This window comes from Hippocampus guttulatus, chromosome 21 (genome assembly GCF_054856545.1).
Source record: "Hippocampus guttulatus isolate MCC_2025c chromosome 21, RoL_Hgut_1.0, whole genome shotgun sequence".
NCBI classification, from domain to species: Eukaryota; Metazoa; Chordata; class Actinopteri; order Syngnathiformes; family Syngnathidae; genus Hippocampus; species Hippocampus guttulatus.
The window spans coordinates 455,203-474,406 of NC_141281.1; positions in this window are offsets into that span (position 1 = coordinate 455,203).

A 19,204-nucleotide genomic window follows, 5' to 3' on the forward strand; every position below is an offset into this window, starting at 1 on the left:
CCTAAATGAGCATTAATTTGACCACACAACTCATTCCTATGAAGATACATTCAAACTCACAAAACGTGCTCAACTCGGGCTGAAAATGCATTTAAAGCAATAAAAACTCAAACTGAGTGTCACGCCTAAACCAAAGGACTTATGCACACACTTGAACATGTATTTTGTTCAGGATTGCCTCCTGAAGCCTAAAAGAGCATTAATTTGACTACACAACTCATTCCTATGAAGATACATTCAAACTCACAAAACGTGCTCAGCTCGGGCTGAAAATGCATTTAAAGCAATAAAAACTCAAATTGAGTGTCACACCTAAACCAAAGGACTTATGCACACACTTCAACATGTATTTTGTTCAGGATGGCCTCCTGAAGTCTAAATGAGTATTAATTTGACCACCCAACTCATTCCTATGAAGTTACATTCAAACTCACAAAACGTGCTCAGCTCGGCCTGAAAATGCATGTAAAGCAATAAAAACTCAAATTGAGTGTCACGCCCAAACCAAGGGACTTATGCACACACTTCAACATGTACTTAGTTCAGGATGTCCTCCTGAAGCCTAAATGAGCATTAATTTGACCACACAACTCATTCCTATGAAGATACATTCAGACTCACAAAACGTGCTCAGCTCGGGCTGAAAATGCATTTAAAGCAATAAAAACTCAAACTGAGTGTCACGCCTAAACCAAAGGACTTATGCACACACTTGAACATGTATTTAGTTCAGGATGTCCTCCTGAAGCCTAAATGAGCATTAATTTGACCATACAACTCATTCCTATGAAGATACATTCAAACTCAGAAAACGTGTTCAGCTCGGGCTGAAAATGCATTTAAAGCAATAAAAACTCAAATTGAGTGTCACACCTAAACCAAAGGACTTATGCACACACTTTAACCTGTATTTTGTCCAGGACGATCACCTGAAGCCTAAATGAGCATTAATTTGACCACACAACTCATTCCTATGAAGATACATTCAAACTCACAAAACGTGCTCAGCTCGGGCTGAAAATGCATTTAAAGCAATAAAAACTCAAATTGAGTGTCACGCTTAAACCAAAGGACTTATGCACACACTTCAACATGTACTTAGTTCAGGATGTCCTCCTGAAGCCTAAATGAGCATTAATTTGACCACACAACTCATTCCTATGAAGATACATTCAAACTCACAAAACGTGCTCAGCTCGGGCTGAAAACGCATTTAAAGCAATAAAAATTCAAATTGAGTGTTACGCCTAAACCAAAGGACTTATGCACACACTTCAACATGTATTTTGTTCAGGATGACCACCTGAAGCCTAAATGAGCTTTAATTTGACCACACAACTCATTCCTATGAAGATACATTCAAACTCACAAAACGTGCTCAGCTCGCGCTGAAAATGCATTTAAAGCAATAAAAACTCAAATTCAGTGTCACGCTTAAACCAAAGGACTTATGCACACACTTCAACATGTATTTTGTTCAGGATGACCTCCTGAAGCCTAAGTGAGCATTAATTTGACCACACAACTCATTCCTATGAAGATACATTCAAACTCACAAAACGTGCTCAGCTCGGCCTGAAAAGGCATTTCGCAATAAAAACTCAAATTGAGTGTCACACCTAAACCAAAGGACTTATGCACACGCTTCAACATGTATTTTGTTCAGGATGGCCTCCTGAAGCCTAAAAGAGCATTAATTTGACTACACAACTCATTCCTATGAAGATACATTCAAAGTCAGAAAGCGTGCTCAGCTCGGGCTGAAAATGCATTTAAAGCAATAAAAACTCAAATTGCGTGTCACGCCTAAACCAAAGGACTTATGCACACACTTCAACATGTATTTTGTTCAGGATGACCACCTGAAGCCTAAATGAGCATTACTTTGACCACACAACTCATTCCTATGAAGATACATTCAAACTCACAAAACATGCTCAGCTCGGGCTGAAAATGCATTTAAAGCAATACAAACTCAAATTGAGTGTTACGCTTAAACCAAAGGACTTATGCACACACTTCAACATGTATTTTGTTCAGGATGACATCCTGAAGCCTAAATGAGCGTTAATTTGACCACACACCTCATTCCTATGAACATACATTCAAACTCACAAAACGTGCTCAACTCGGGCTGAAAATGCATTTAAAGCAAAACAAACTCAAATTGAGTGTCACGCCTAAACCAAAGGATTTATGCACACACTTCAACATGTATTTTGTTCAGGATGACCTCCTGAAGCCCATATGAGCATTAATTTGACCACAAAACTCATTCCTATGAAGATACATTAAACTCACAAAACATGCTCAGCTCGGGCTGAAAATGCATTTAAAGCAATAAAAACTCAAATTGAGTGTCACGCCTAAACCAAAGGACTTATGCACACACTTCAACATGTATTTTGTTCAGGATGACCACCTGAAGCCTAAATGAGCATTAATTTGACCAAACAACTCATTCCTATGAAGATACATTCAAACTCACAAAACGTGCTCAACTCGGGCTGAAAATGCATTTAAAGCAATAGAAACTCAAATTGAGTGTCACGCCTAAACCAAAGGACTTATGCACACACTTCAACATGTATTTTGTTCAGGATGACCTCCTGAAGCCTAATTGAGCAATAATTTGACCACACAACGCATTCCTATGAAGATACATTCAAAGTCAGAAAGCGCGCTCAGCTCGGGCTGAAAATGCATTTAAAGCAATAAAAACTCAAATTGAGTGTCACGCCTAAACCAAAGGACTTATGCACACACTTCAACATGTATTTAGTTCAGGATGACCACCTGAAGCCTAAATGAGCATTAATTTGACTACACAACTCATTCCTATGAAGATACATTCAAACTCACAAAACATGCTCAGCTCGGGCTGAAAATGCATTTAAAGCAATAAAAACTCAAATTGAGTGTCACGCCTAAACCAAAGGACTTATGCACACACTTCATGTATTTTGTTCAGGATGACCACCTGAAGCCCAAATGAGTATTAATTTGTCCACACAACTCATTCCTATGAAGATACATTCAGAGTCAGAAAGCGCGCTCAGCTCGGGCTGAAAATGCATTCAAAGCAATAAAAATTCAAATTGAGTGTCACGCCTAAACCAAAGGACTTATGCACACACTTCAACATGTATTTTGTTCAGGATGACCTCCTGAAGCCTAAATGAGCAATAATTTGACCACACAACTCATTCCTATGAAGATACATTCAAAGTCAGAAAGCGCGCTCAGCTGGGGCTGAAAATGCATTTAAAGCAATAAAAACTCAAATTGAGTGTCACGCCTAAACCAAAGGACTTATGCACACACTTCAATATCTATTTCGTTCAAGATGACAACCTGAAGCCTAAATGAGCATTAATTTGACCACACAACTCATTCCTATGAACATACATTCAAACTCACAAAACGTGCTCAACTCGGGCTGAAAATGCATTTAAAGCAAAACAAACTCAAATTGAGTGTTACGCTTAAACCAAAGGACTTATGCACACACTTCAACATGTATTTTGTTCAGGATGACATCCTGAAGCCTAAATGAGCATTAATTTGACCACACAACTCATTCCTATGAACATACATTCAAACTCACAAAACGTGCTCAACTCGGGCTGAAAATGCATTTAAAGCAAAACAAACTCAAATTGAGTGTCACGCCTAAACCAAAGGATTTATGCACACACTTCAACATGTATTTTGTTCAGGATGACCTCCTGAAGCCCATATGAGCATTAATTTGACCACAAAACTCATTCCTATGAAGATACATTAAACTCACAAAACATGCTCAGCTCGGGCTGAAAATGCATTTAAAGCAATAAAAACTCAAATTGAGTGTCACGCCTAAACCAAAGGACTTATGCACACACTTCAACATGTATTTTGTTCAGGATGACCACCTGAAGCCTAAATGAGCATTAATTTGACCAAACAACTCATTCCTATGAAGATACATTCAAACTCACAAAACGTGCTCAACTCGGGCTGAAAATGCATTTAAAGCAATAGAAACTCAAATTGAGTGTCACGCCTAAACCAAAGGACTTATGCACACACTTCATGTATTTTGTTCAGGATGACCTCCTGAAGCCTAATTGAGCAATAATTTGACCACACAACGCATTCCTATGAAGATACATTCAGAGTCAGAAAGCGCGCTCAGCTCGGGCTGAAAATGCATTCAAAGCAATAAAAATTCAAATTGAGTGTCACGCCTAAACCAAAGGACTTATGCACACACTTCAACATGTATTTTGTTCAGGATGACCTCCTGAAGCCTAAATGAGCAATAATTTGACCACACAACTCATTCCTATGAAGATACATTCAAAGTCAGAAAGCGCGCTCAGCTGGGGCTGAAAATGCATTTAAAGCAATAAAAACTCAAATTGAGTGTCACGCCTAAACCAAAGGACTTATGCACACACTTCAATATCTATTTAGTTCAAGATGACAACCTGAAGCCTAAATGAGCATTAATTTGACCACACAACTCATTCCTATGAAGATACTTCAAACTCACAAAACGTGCTCAACTCGGGCTGAAAATGCATTTAAAGCAATAAAAACTCAAATTGAGTGTCACGCCTAAACCAAAAGACTTATGCACACACTTCAACTTGTATTTTGTTCAGGATGACCGCCTGAAGCCTAAATGAGCATTAATTTGACCACACAACTCATTCCTATGAAGATACATTCAAACTCACAAAACGTGCTCAGCTCGGGCTGAAAATGCATTTAAAACAATAAAAACTCAAATTGAGTGTCACACCTAAACCAAAGGACTTATTCACACACTTCAACATGTATTTTGTTCAGGATGACCTCCTGAAGCCCATATGAGCATTAATTTGACCACACAACTCATTCCTATGAAGATACTTCAAACTCACAAAACGTGCTCAGCTCGGGCTGAAAATGCATTTAAAGCAATAAAAACTCAAATTGAGTGTCACGCCTAAACCAAAGGACTTATGCACACACTTCAACATGTATTTTGTTCAGGATGACCTACTGAAGCCTAAATGAGCAATAATTTGACCACACAACTCATTCCTATGAAGATACATTCAAAGTCAGAAAGCGCGCTCAGCTCGGGCTGAAAATGCATTTAAAGCAATAGAAACTCAAATTGAGTGTCACGCCTAAACCAAAGGACTTTTATGCACACACTTCAACATGTATTTTGTTCAGGATGACCACCTGAAGCCTAAATGAGCATTAATTTGACCACACAACTCATTCCTATGAAGATACATTCAAAGTCAGAAAGCGCGCTCAGCTCGGGCTGAAAATGCATTTAAAGCAATAGAAACTCAAATTGAGTGTCACGCCTAAACCAAAGGACTTATGCACACACTTCAACATGTATTTTGTTCAGGATGACCTCCTGAAGCCTAAATGAGCAATAATTTGACCACACAACGCATTCCTATTAAGATACATCCAAAGTCAGAAAGCGCGCTCAGCTCGGGCTGAAAATGCATTTAAAGCAATAAAAATTCAAATTGAGTGTCACGCCTAAACCAAAGGACTTATGCACACACTTCAACATGTATTTTGTTCAGGATGACCACCTAAAGCCTAAATGAGCATTAATTTGACCACACAACTCATTCCGATGAAGATACATTCAAACTCACAAAACGTGTTCAACTCGGGCTGAAAATGCATTTAAAGCAATAATAACTCAAATTGAGTGTCACGCCTAAACCAAAGGATTTATGCACACACTTCATCATGTATTTTGTTCAGGATGACCTCCTGAAGCCAAAATGAGCAATAATTTGACCACACAACTCATTCCTATGAAGATACATTCAAAGTCAGAAAGCGCGCTCAGCTCGGCCTGAAAATGCATTTAAAGCAATAGAAACTCAAATTGAGTGTCACGCCTAAACCAAAGGACTTATGCACACACTTCAACATGTATTTTGTTCAGGATGACCTCCTGAAGCCTAAATGAGCAATAATTTGACCACACAACGCATTCCTATTAAGATACATCCAAAGTCAGAAAGCGCGCTCAGCTCGGGCTGAAAATGCATTTAAAGCAATAAAAACTCAAATTGAGTGTCACGCCTAAACCAAAGGACTTATGCACACACTTCAACATGTATTTAGTTTAGGATGACCACCTGAAGCCTAAATGAGCATTAATTTGACCACACAACTCATTCCTATGAAGATACATTCAAACTCACAAAACGTGCTCAACTCGGGCTGAAAATGCATTTAAAGCAATAGAAACTCAAATTGAGTGTCACGCCTAAACCAAAGGACTTATGCACACACTTCAACATGTATTTTGTTCAGGATGACCTCCTGAAGCCTAAATGAGCAATAATTTGACCACACAACGCATTCCTATGAAGATATATTCAAAGTCAGAAAGCGTGCTCAGCTCGGGCTGAAAATGCATTTAAAGCAATAAAAACTCAAATTGAGTGTCACGCCTAAACCAAAGGACTTATGCACACACTTCAACATGCATTTAGTTCAGGATGACCACCTGAAGCCTAAATGAGCATTAATTTGACCACACAACTCATTCCTATGAAGATACATTCAAACTCACAAAACATGCTCAGCTCGGGCTGAAAATGCATTTAAAGCAATAAAAACTCAAATTGAGTGTCACGCCTAAACCAAAGGACTTATGCACACACTTCAACATGTATTTTGTTCAGGATGACCTCCTGAAGCCTAAATGAGCAATAATTTGACCACACAACGCATTCCTATTAAGATGCATCCAAAGTCAGAAAGCGCGCTCAGCTCGGGCTGAAAATGCATTTAAAGCAATAAAAACTCAAATTGAGTGTCACGCCTAAACCAAAGGACTTATGCACACACTTCAACATGTATTTAGTTCAGGATGACCACCTGAAGCCTAAATGAGCATTAATTTGACCACACAACTCATTCCTATGAAGATACATTCAAACTCACAAAACGTGCTCAACTCGGGCTGAAAATGCATTTAAAGCAATAGAAACTCAAATTGAGTGTCACGCCTAAACCAAAGGACTTATGCACACACTTCAACATGTATTTTGTTCAGGATGACCTCCTGAAGCCTAAATGAGCAATAATTTGACCACACAACGCATTCCTATGAAGATATATTCAAAGTCAGAAAGCGTGCTCAGCTCGGGCTGAAAATGCATTTAAAGCAATAAAAACTCAAATTGAGTGTCACGCCTAAACCAAAGGACTTATGCACACACTTCAACATGTATTTTGTTCAGGATGACCTACTGAAGCCTAAATGAGCAATAATTTGACCACACAACTCATTCCTATGAAGATACATTCAAAGTCAGAAAGCGCGCTCAGCTCGGGCTGAAAATGCATTTAAAGCAATAGAAACTCAAATTGAGTGTCACGCCTAAACCAAAGGACTTATGCACACACTTCAACATGTATTTAGTTTAGGATGACCACCTGAAGCCTAAATGAGCATTAATTTGACCACACAACTCATTCCTATGAAGATACATTCAAACTCACAAAACGTGCTCAACTCGGGCTGAAAATGCATTTAAAGCAATAGAAACTCAAATTGAGTGTCACGCCTAAACCAAAGGACTTATGCACACACTTCAACATGTATTTTGTTCAGGATGACCTCCTGAAGCCTAAATGAGCAATAATTTGACCACACAACGCATTCCTATGAAGATATATTCAAAGTCAGAAAGCGTGCTCAGCTCGGGCTGAAAATGCATTTAAAGCAATAAAAACTCAAATTGAGTGTCACGCCTAAACCAAAGGACTTATGCACACACTTCAACATGCATTTAGTTCAGGATGACCACCTGAAGCCTAAATGAGCATTAATTTGACCACACAACTCATTCCTATGAAGATACATTCAAACTCACAAAACATGCTCAGCTCGGGCTGAAAATGCATTTAAAGCAATAAAAACTCAAATTGAGTGTCACGCCTAAACCAAAGGACTTATGCACACACTTCAACATGTATTTTGTTCAGGATGACCTCCTGAAGCCTAAATGAGCAATAATTTGACCACACAACGCATTCCTATTAAGATGCATCCAAAGTCAGAAAGCGCGCTCAGCTCGGGCTGAAAATGCATTTAAAGCAATAAAAACTCAAATTGAGTGTCACGCCTAAACCAAAGGACTTATGCACACACTTCAACATGTATTTAGTTCAGGATGACCACCTGAAGCCTAAATGAGCATTAATTTGACCACACAACTCATTCCTATGAAGATACATTCAAACTCACAAAACGTGCTCAACTCGGGCTGAAAATGCATTTAAAGCAATAGAAACTCAAATTGAGTGTCACGCCTAAACCAAAGGACTTATGCACACACTTCAACATGTATTTTGTTCAGGATGACCTCCTGAAGCCTAAATGAGCAATAATTTGACCACACAACGCATTCCTATGAAGATATATTCAAAGTCAGAAAGCGTGCTCAGCTCGGGCTGAAAATGCATTTAAAGCAATAAAAACTCAAATTGAGTGTCACGCCTAAACCAAAGGACTTATGCACACACTTCAACATGTATTTTGTTCAGGATGACCTACTGAAGCCTAAATGAGCAATAATTTGACCACACAACTCATTCCTATGAAGATACATTCAAAGTCAGAAAGCGCGCTCAGCTCGGGCTGAAAATGCATTTAAAGCAATAGAAACTCAAATTGAGTGTCACGCCTAAACCAAAGGACTTATGCACACACTTCAACATGTATTTTGTTCAGGATGACCTCCTGAAGCCTAAATGAGCAATAATTTGACCACACAACGCATTCCTATTAAGATACATCCAAAGTCAGAAAGCGCGCTCAGCTCGGGCTGAAAATGCATTTAAAGCAATAAAAATTCAAATTGAGTGTCACGCCTAAACCAAAGGACTTATGCACACACTTCAACATGTATTTTGTTTAGGATGAACACCTAAAGCCTAAATGAGCATTAATTTGACCACACAACTCATTCCGATGAAGATACATTCAAACTCACAAAACGTGTTCAACTCGGGCTGAAAATGCATTTAAAGCAATAATAACTCAAATTGAGTGTCACGCCTAAACCAAAGGATTTATGCACACACTTCATCATGTATTTTGTTCAGGATGACCTCCTGAAGCCAAAATGAGCAATAATTTGACCACACAACTCATTCCTATGAAGATACATTCAAAGTCAGAAAGCGCGCTCAGCTCGGCCTGAAAATGCATTTAAAGCAATAGAAACTCAAATTGAGTGTCACGCCTAAACCAAAGGACTTATGCACACACTTCAACATGTATTTTGTTCAGGATGACCTCCTGAAGCCTAAATGAGCAATAATTTGACCACACAACGCATTCCTATTAAGATACATCCAAAGTCAGAAAGCGCGCTCAGCTCGGGCTGAAAATGCATTTAAAGCAATAAAAACTCAAATTGAGTGTCACGCCTAAACCAAAGGACTTATGCACACACTTCAACATGCATTTAGTTCAGGATGACCACCTGAAGCCTAAATGAGCATTAATTTGACCACACAACTCATTCCTATGAAGATACATTCAAACTCACAAAACATGCTCAGCTCGGGCTGAAAATGCATTTAAAGCAATAAAAACTCAAATTGAGTGTCACGCCTAAACCAAAGGACTTATGCACACACTTCAACATGTATTTTGTTCAGGATGACAACCTGAAGCCTAAAATGAGCATTAATTTGACCACACAACTCATTCCTATGAAGATTCATTCAAACTCACAAAACGTGCTCAACTCGGGCTGAAAATGCATTTAAAGAAATAAAAATTCAAATTGAGTGTCACGCCTAAACCAAAGGACTTATGCACACACTTCAACATGTATTTTGTTCAGGATGACCTCCTGAAGCCTAAATGAGCAATAATTTGACCACACAACGCATTCCTATTAAGATACATCCAAAGTCAGAAAGCGCGCTCAGCTCGGGCTGAAAATGCATTTAAAGCAATAAAAATTCAAATTGAGTGTCACGCCTAAACCAAAGGACTTATGCACACACTTCAACATGTATTTTGTTCAGGATGACCACCTAAAGCCTAAATGAGCATTAATTTGACCACACAACTCATTCCGATGAAGATACATTCAAACTCACAAAACGTGTTCAACTCGGGCTGAAAATGCATTTAAAGCAATAATAACTCAAATTGAGTGTCACGCCTAAACCAAAGGATTTATGCACACACTTCATCATGTATTTTGTTCAGGATGACCTCCTGAAGCCAAAATGAGCAATAATTTGACCACACAACTCATTCCTATGAAGATACATTCAAAGTCAGAAAGCGCGCTCAGCTCGGCCTGAAAATGCATTTAAAGCAATAGAAACTCAAATTGAGTGTCACGCCTAAACCAAAGGACTTATGCACACACTTCAACATGTATTTTGTTCAGGATGACCTCCTGAAGCCTAAATGAGCAATAATTTGACCACACAACGCATTCCTATTAAGATACATCCAAAGTCAGAAAGCGCGCTCAGCTCGGGCTGAAAATGCATTTAAAGCAATAAAAACTCAAATTGAGTGTCACGCCTAAACCAAAGGACTTATGCACACACTTCAACATGTATTTAGTTTAGGATGACCACCTGAAGCCTAAATGAGCATTAATTTGACCACACAACTCATTCCTATGAAGATACATTCAAACTCACAAAACGTGCTCAACTCGGGCTGAAAATGCATTTAAAGCAATAGAAACTCAAATTGAGTGTCACGCCTAAACCAAAGGACTTATGCACACACTTCAACATGTATTTTGTTCAGGATGACCTCCTGAAGCCTAAATGAGCAATAATTTGACCACACAACGCATTCCTATGAAGATATATTCAAAGTCAGAAAGCGTGCTCAGCTCGGGCTGAAAATGCATTTAAAGCAATAAAAACTCAAATTGAGTGTCACGCCTAAACCAAAGGACTTATGCACACACTTCAACATGCATTTAGTTCAGGATGACCACCTGAAGCCTAAATGAGCATTAATTTGACCACACAACTCATTCCTATGAAGATACATTCAAACTCACAAAACATGCTCAGCTCGGGCTGAAAATGCATTTAAAGCAATAAAAACTCAAATTGAGTGTCACGCCTAAACCAAAGGACTTATGCACACACTTCAACATGTATTTTGTTCAGGATGACCTCCTGAAGCCTAAATGAGCAATAATTTGACCACACAACGCATTCCTATTAAGATGCATCCAAAGTCAGAAAGCGCGCTCAGCTCGGGCTGAAAATGCATTTAAAGCAATAAAAACTCAAATTGAGTGTCACGCCTAAACCAAAGGACTTATGCACACACTTCAACATGTATTTAGTTCAGGATGACCACCTGAAGCCTAAATGAGCATTAATTTGACCACACAACTCATTCCTATGAAGATACATTCAAACTCACAAAACGTGCTCAACTCGGGCTGAAAATGCATTTAAAGCAATAGAAACTCAAATTGAGTGTCACGCCTAAACCAAAGGACTTATGCACACACTTCAACATGTATTTTGTTCAGGATGACCTCCTGAAGCCTAAATGAGCAATAATTTGACCACACAACGCATTCCTATGAAGATATATTCAAAGTCAGAAAGCGTGCTCAGCTCGGGCTGAAAATGCATTTAAAGCAATAAAAACTCAAATTGAGTGTCACGCCTAAACCAAAGGACTTATGCACACACTTCAACATGTATTTTGTTCAGGATGACCTACTGAAGCCTAAATGAGCAATAATTTGACCACACAACTCATTCCTATGAAGATACATTCAAAGTCAGAAAGCGCGCTCAGCTCGGGCTGAAAATGCATTTAAAGCAATAGAAACTCAAATTGAGTGTCACGCCTAAACCAAAGGACTTATGCACACACTTCAACATGTATTTTGTTCAGGATGACCTCCTGAAGCCTAAATGAGCAATAATTTGACCACACAACGCATTCCTATTAAGATACATCCAAAGTCAGAAAGCGCGCTCAGCTCGGGCTGAAAATGCATTTAAAGCAATAAAAATTCAAATTGAGTGTCACGCCTAAACCAAAGGACTTATGCACACACTTCAACATGTATTTTGTTTAGGATGAACACCTAAAGCCTAAATGAGCATTAATTTGACCACACAACTCATTCCGATGAAGATACATTCAAACTCACAAAACGTGTTCAACTCGGGCTGAAAATGCATTTAAAGCAATAATAACTCAAATTGAGTGTCACGCCTAAACCAAAGGATTTATGCACACACTTCATCATGTATTTTGTTCAGGATGACCTCCTGAAGCCAAAATGAGCAATAATTTGACCACACAACTCATTCCTATGAAGATACATTCAAAGTCAGAAAGCGCGCTCAGCTCGGCCTGAAAATGCATTTAAAGCAATAGAAACTCAAATTGAGTGTCACGCCTAAACCAAAGGACTTATGCACACACTTCAACATGTATTTTGTTCAGGATGACCTCCTGAAGCCTAAATGAGCAATAATTTGACCACACAACGCATTCCTATTAAGATACATCCAAAGTCAGAAAGCGCGCTCAGCTCGGGCTGAAAATGCATTTAAAGCAATAAAAACTCAAATTGAGTGTCACGCCTAAACCAAAGGACTTATGCACACACTTCAACATGCATTTAGTTCAGGATGACCACCTGAAGCCTAAATGAGCATTAATTTGACCACACAACTCATTCCTATGAAGATACATTCAAACTCACAAAACATGCTCAGCTCGGGCTGAAAATGCATTTAAAGCAATAAAAACTCAAATTGAGTGTCACGCCTAAACCAAAGGACTTATGCACACACTTCAACATGTATTTTGTTCAGGATGACAACCTGAAGCCTAAAATGAGCATTAATTTGACCACACAACTCATTCCTATGAAGATTCATTCAAACTCACAAAACGTGCTCAACTCGGGCTGAAAATGCATTTAAAGAAATAAAAATTCAAATTGAGTGTCACTACTAAACCAAAAGACTTATGCACACACTTCAACATGTATTTGTTTCAGGATGACCTCCTGAAGCCCATATGAGCAGTAATTTGACCACACAACTCATTCCTATGAAGATACATTCAAACTACTCACAAAACGTGCTCAGCTCGGGCTGAAAATGCATTTAAAGCAATAAAAACTCAAATTGAGTGTCACGCCTAAACCAAAGGGCTTATGCACACATTCAACATGTATTTAGTTCAGGATGTCCTCCTGAAGCCTAAATGAGCATTAATTTGACTACACAACTCATTCCTATGAAGATACATTCAAACTCACAAAACGTGCTCAGCTCGGGCTAAAAATGCATTTAAAGCAAAAAAACTCAAATTGAGTGTCACGCCTAAACCAAAGGACTTATGCACACACTTCAACATGTACTTAGTTCAGGATGTCCTCCTGAAGCCTAAATGAGCATTAATTTGACCACACAACTCATTCCTATGAAGATACATTCAAACACACAAAACGTGCTCAGCTCGGGCTGAAAATGCATTTAAAGCAATAAAAACTCAAATTGAGTGTCACGCCTAAACCAAAGGACTTATGCACACACTTCAACATGTATTTTGTTCAGGATGACCACCTGAAGCCTAAATGAGCATTAATTTGACCACACAACTCATTCCTATGAAGATACATTCAAACTCACAAAACGTGTTCAACTTTGGCTGAAAATGCATTTAAAGCAATAAAAACTCAAATTGAGTGTCACGCCTAAACCAAAGGACTTATGCACACACTTCAACATGTATTTTGTTCAGGATGACCTCCTGAAGCCTAAATGAGCAATAATTTGACCACACAACTCATTCCTATGAAGATACATTCAAAGTCAGAAAGCGCGCTCAGCTCGGGCTGAAAATGCATTTAAAGCAATAGAAACTCAAATTGAGTGTCACGCCTAAACCAAAGGACTTATGCACACACTTCAACATGTATTTTGTTCAGGATGACCTCCTGAAGCCTAAATGAGCAATCATTTGACCACACAACGCATTCCTATGAAGATACATTCAAAGTCAGAAAGCGCGCTCAGCTCGGGCTGAAAATGCATTTAAAGCAATAAAAACTCAAATTGAGTGTCACGCCTAAACCAAAGGACTTATGCACACACTTCAACATGTATTTAGTTCATGATGACCACCTGAAGCCTAAATGAGCATTAATTTGACCACACAACTCATTCCTATGAAGATACATTCAAACTCACAAAACGTGCTCAGCTCGGGCTGAAAATGCATTTAAAGCAATAAAAACTCAAATTGAGTTTCACGCCTAAACCAAAGGACTTATGCACACACTTCAACATGTATTTTGTTCAGGATGACCACCTGAAGCCTAAATGAGCATTAGTTTGACCACACAACTCATTCCTATGAAGATACATTCAAAGTCAGAAAGCGCGCTCAGCTCGGGCTGAAAATGCATTTAAAGCAATAGAAACTCAAATTGAGTGTCACGCCTAAACCAAAGGACTTATGCACACACTTCAACATGTATTTTGTTCAGGATGACCTCCTGAAGCCTAAATGAGCAATAATTTGTCCACACAACGCATTCCTATGAAGATACATTCAAAGTCAGAAAGCGCGCTCAGCTCGGGCTGAAAATGCATTTAAAGCAATAAAAACTCAAATTGAGTGTCACGCCTAAACCAAAGGACTTATGCACACACTTCAACATGTATTTAGTTCAGGATGACCACCTGAAGCCTAAATGAGCATTAATTTGACCACACAACTCATTCCTATGAAGATACATTCAAACTCACAAAACGTGCTCAACTCGGGCTGAAAATGCATTTAAAGCAATAAAAACTCAAATTGAGTGTCACGCCTAAACCAAAGGGCTTATGCACACATTCAACATGTATTTAGTTCAGGATGTCCTCCTGAAGCCTAAATGAGCATTAATTTGACTACACAACTCATTCCTATGAAGATACATTCAAACTCACAAAACGTGCTCAGCTCGGGCTAAAAATGCATTTAAAGCAAAAAAACTCAAATTGAGTGTCACGCCTAAACCAAAGGACTTATGCACACACTTCAACATGTATTTTCTTCAGGATGACCTCCTGAAGCCTAAATGAGCATTAATTTGACCACACAACTCATTCCTATGAAGATACATTCAAACTCACAAAACGTGCTCAGCTCGGGCAGAAATTGCATTTAAAGCAATAAAAACTCAAATTGAGTGTCACACCTAAACCAAAGGACTTATGCACACACTTCAACATGTATTTTGTTCAGGATGACCTCCTGAAGCCCATATATGAGCATTAATTTGACTACACAACTCATTCCTATGAAGATACATTCAAACTCACAAAACGTGCTCAGCTCGGGCTGAAAATGCATTTAAAGCAATAAAAACTCAAATTGAGTGTCACGCCTAAAAAAGGACTTATCACACACTTCAACATGTATTTTTTCAGGATGACCTCCTGAAGCCCATATGAGCATTAATTTGACCACACAACTCATTCCTATGAAGATACATTCAAACACACAAAACGTGCTCAGCTCGGGCTGAAAATGCATTTAAAGCAATAAAAACTGAAATTGAATATAGTCATGGTACCCGCGTTGAGTTATAATTAGTTCAAGAATAAAGAGAAATTGAATAATTGGCTCAAGAGTACAGTTATACAGTCATATAAATGTAAAATGGTTTCAGGCCTCGGAGACAATAACGGACTTTGGTCAGTAGAGGGCAACATAGACCATAACATGATTCAAGACTAATTTTGAAAACTTGTTCCACTCGGCCTGAAAATGCATTTAAAGCAATAATAACTCAAATTGAGTGTCACTCCCAAACCAAAGGACTTTTGCACACACTTCAATGTATTTAGTTCAGGATGTCCTCCTGAAGCCTAAATGAGCAGTAATTTGACTACACAACTCATTCCTATGAAGATACATTCAAACTCACAAAACGTGCTCAGCTCGGGCTGAAAATGCATTTAAAGCAATAAAAACTCAAATTGAGTGTCACGCCTAAACCAAAGGACTTATGCACACACTTCAACATGTATTTAGTTCAAGAGGTCATCCTGAAGCCTATATGAGCATTAATTTGACCACAGAACTCATTCCTATGAAGATACATTCAAACTCACAAAACGTGCTCAGCTCGGCCTGAAAATGCATTTAAAGCAATAGAAACTCAAATTGAGTGTCACGCCTAAACCAAAGGACTTATGCACACACTTCAACATGTATTTTGTTCAGGATGACCTCCTGAAGCCTAAATGAGCAATAATTTGACCACACAACGCATTCCTATTAAGATACATCCAAAGTCAGAAAGCGCGCTCAGCTCGGGCTGAAAATGCATTTAAAGCAATAAAAACTCAAATTGAGTGTCACGCCTAAACCAAAGGACTTATGCACACACTTCAACATGTATTTAGTTTAGGATGACCACCTGAAGCCTAAATGAGCATTAATTTGACCACACAACTCATTCCTATGAAGATACATTCAAACTCACAAAACGTGCTCAACTCGGGCTGAAAATGCATTTAAAGCAATAGAAACTCAAATTGAGTGTCACGCCTAAACCAAAGGACTTATGCACACACTTCAACATGTATTTTGTTCAGGATGACCTCCTGAAGCCTAAATGAGCAATAATTTGACCACACAACGCATTCCTATGAAGATATATTCAAAGTCAGAAAGCGTGCTCAGCTCGGGCTGAAAATGCATTTAAAGCAATAAAAACTCAAATTGAGTGTCACGCCTAAACCAAAGGACTTATGCACACACTTCAACATGCATTTAGTTCAGGATGACCACCTGAAGCCTAAATGAGCATTAATTTGACCACACAACTCATTCCTATGAAGATACATTCAAACTCACAAAACATGCTCAGCTCGGGCTGAAAATGCATTTAAAGCAATAAAAACTCAAATTGAGTGTCACGCCTAAACCAAAGGACTTATGCACACACTTCAACATGTATTTTGTTCAGGATGACCTCCTGAAGCCTAAATGAGCAATAATTTGACCACACAACGCATTCCTATTAAGATGCATCCAAAGTCAGAAAGCGCGCTCAGCTCGGGCTGAAAATGCATTTAAAGCAATAAAAACTCAAATTGAGTGTCACGCCTAAACCAAAGGACTTATGCACACACTTCAACATGTATTTAGTTCAGGATGACCACCTGAAGCCTAAATGAGCATTAATTTGACCACACAACTCATTCCTATGAAGATACATTCAAACTCACAAAACGTGCTCAACTCGGGCTGAAAATGCATTTAAAGCAATAGAAACTCAAATTGAGTGTCACGCCTAAACCAAAGGACTTATGCACACACTTCAACATGTATTTTGTTCAGGATGACCTCCTGAAGCCTAAATGAGCAATAATTTGACCACACAACGCATTCCTATGAAGATATATTCAAAGTCAGAAAGCGTGCTCAGCTCGGGCTGAAAATGCATTTAAAGCAATAAAAACTCAAATTGAGTGTCACGCCTAAACCAAAGGACTTATGCACACACTTCAACATGTATTTTGTTCAGGATGACCTACTGAAGCCTAAATGAGCAATAATTTGACCACACAACTCATTCCTATGAAGATACATTCAAAGTCAGAAAGCGCGCTCAGCTCGGCCTGAAAATGCATTTAAAGCAATAGAAACTCAAATTGAGTGTCACGCCTAAACCAAAGGACTTATGCACACACTTCAACATGTATTTTGTTCAGGATGACCTCCTGAAGCCTAAATGAGCAATAATTTGACCACACAACGCATTCCTATTAAGATACATCCAAAGTCAGAAAGCGCGCTCAGCTCGGGCTGAAAATGCATTTAAAGCAATAAAAACTCAAATTGAGTGTCACGCCTAAACCAAAGGACTTATGCACACACTTCAACATGTATTTAGTTTAGGATGACCACCTGAAGCCTAAATGAGCATTAATTTGACCACACAACTCATTCCTATGAAGATACATTCAAACTCACAAAACGTGCTCAACTCGGGCTGAAAATGCATTTAAAGCAATAGAAACTCAAATTGAGTGTCACGCCTAAACCAAAGGACTTATGCACACACTTCAACATGTATTTTGTTCAGGATGACCTCCTGAAGCCTAAATGAGCAATAATTTGACCACACAACGCATTCCTATGAAGATATATTCAAAGTCAGAAAGCGTGCTCAGCTCGGGCTGAAAATGCATTTAAAGCAATAAAAACTCAAATTGAGTGTCACGCCTAAACCAAAGGACTTATGCACACACTTCAACATGCATTTAGTTCAGGATGACCACCTGAAGCCTAAATGAGCATTAATTTGACCACACAACTCATTCCTATGAAGATACATTCAAACTCACAAAACATGCTCAGCTCGGGCTGAAAATGCATTTAAAGCAATAAAAACTCAAATTGAGTGTCACGCCTAAACCAAAGGACTTATGCACACACTTCAACATGTATTTTGTTCAGGATGACCTCCTGAAGCCTAAATGAGCAATAATTTGACCACACAACGCATTCCTATTAAGATGCATCCAAAGTCAGAAAGCGCGCTCAGCTCGGGCTGAAAATGCATTTAAAGCAATAAAAACTCAAATTGAGTGTCACGCCTAAACCAAAGGACTTATGCACACACTTCAACATGTATTTAGTTCAGGATGACCACCTGAAGCCTAAATGAGCATTAATTTGACCACACAACTCATTCCTATGAAGATACATTCAAACTCACAAAACGTGCTCAACTCGGGCTGAAAATGCATTTAAAGCAATAGAAACTCAAATTGAGTGTCACGCCTAAACCAAAGGACTTATGCACACACTTCAACATGTATTTTGTTCAGGATGACCTCCTGAAGCCTAAATGAGCAATAATTTGACCACACAACGCATTCCTATGAAGATATATTCAAAGTCAGAAAGCGTGCTCAGCTCGGGCTGAAAATGCATTTAAAGCAATAAAAACTCAAATTGAGTGTCACGCCTAAACCAAAGGACTTATGCACACACTTCAACATGTATTTTGTTCAGGATGACCTACTGAAGCCTAAATGAGCAATAATTTGACCACACAACTCATTCCTATGAAGATACATTCAAAGTCAGAAAGCGCGCTCAGCTCGGGCTGAAAATGCA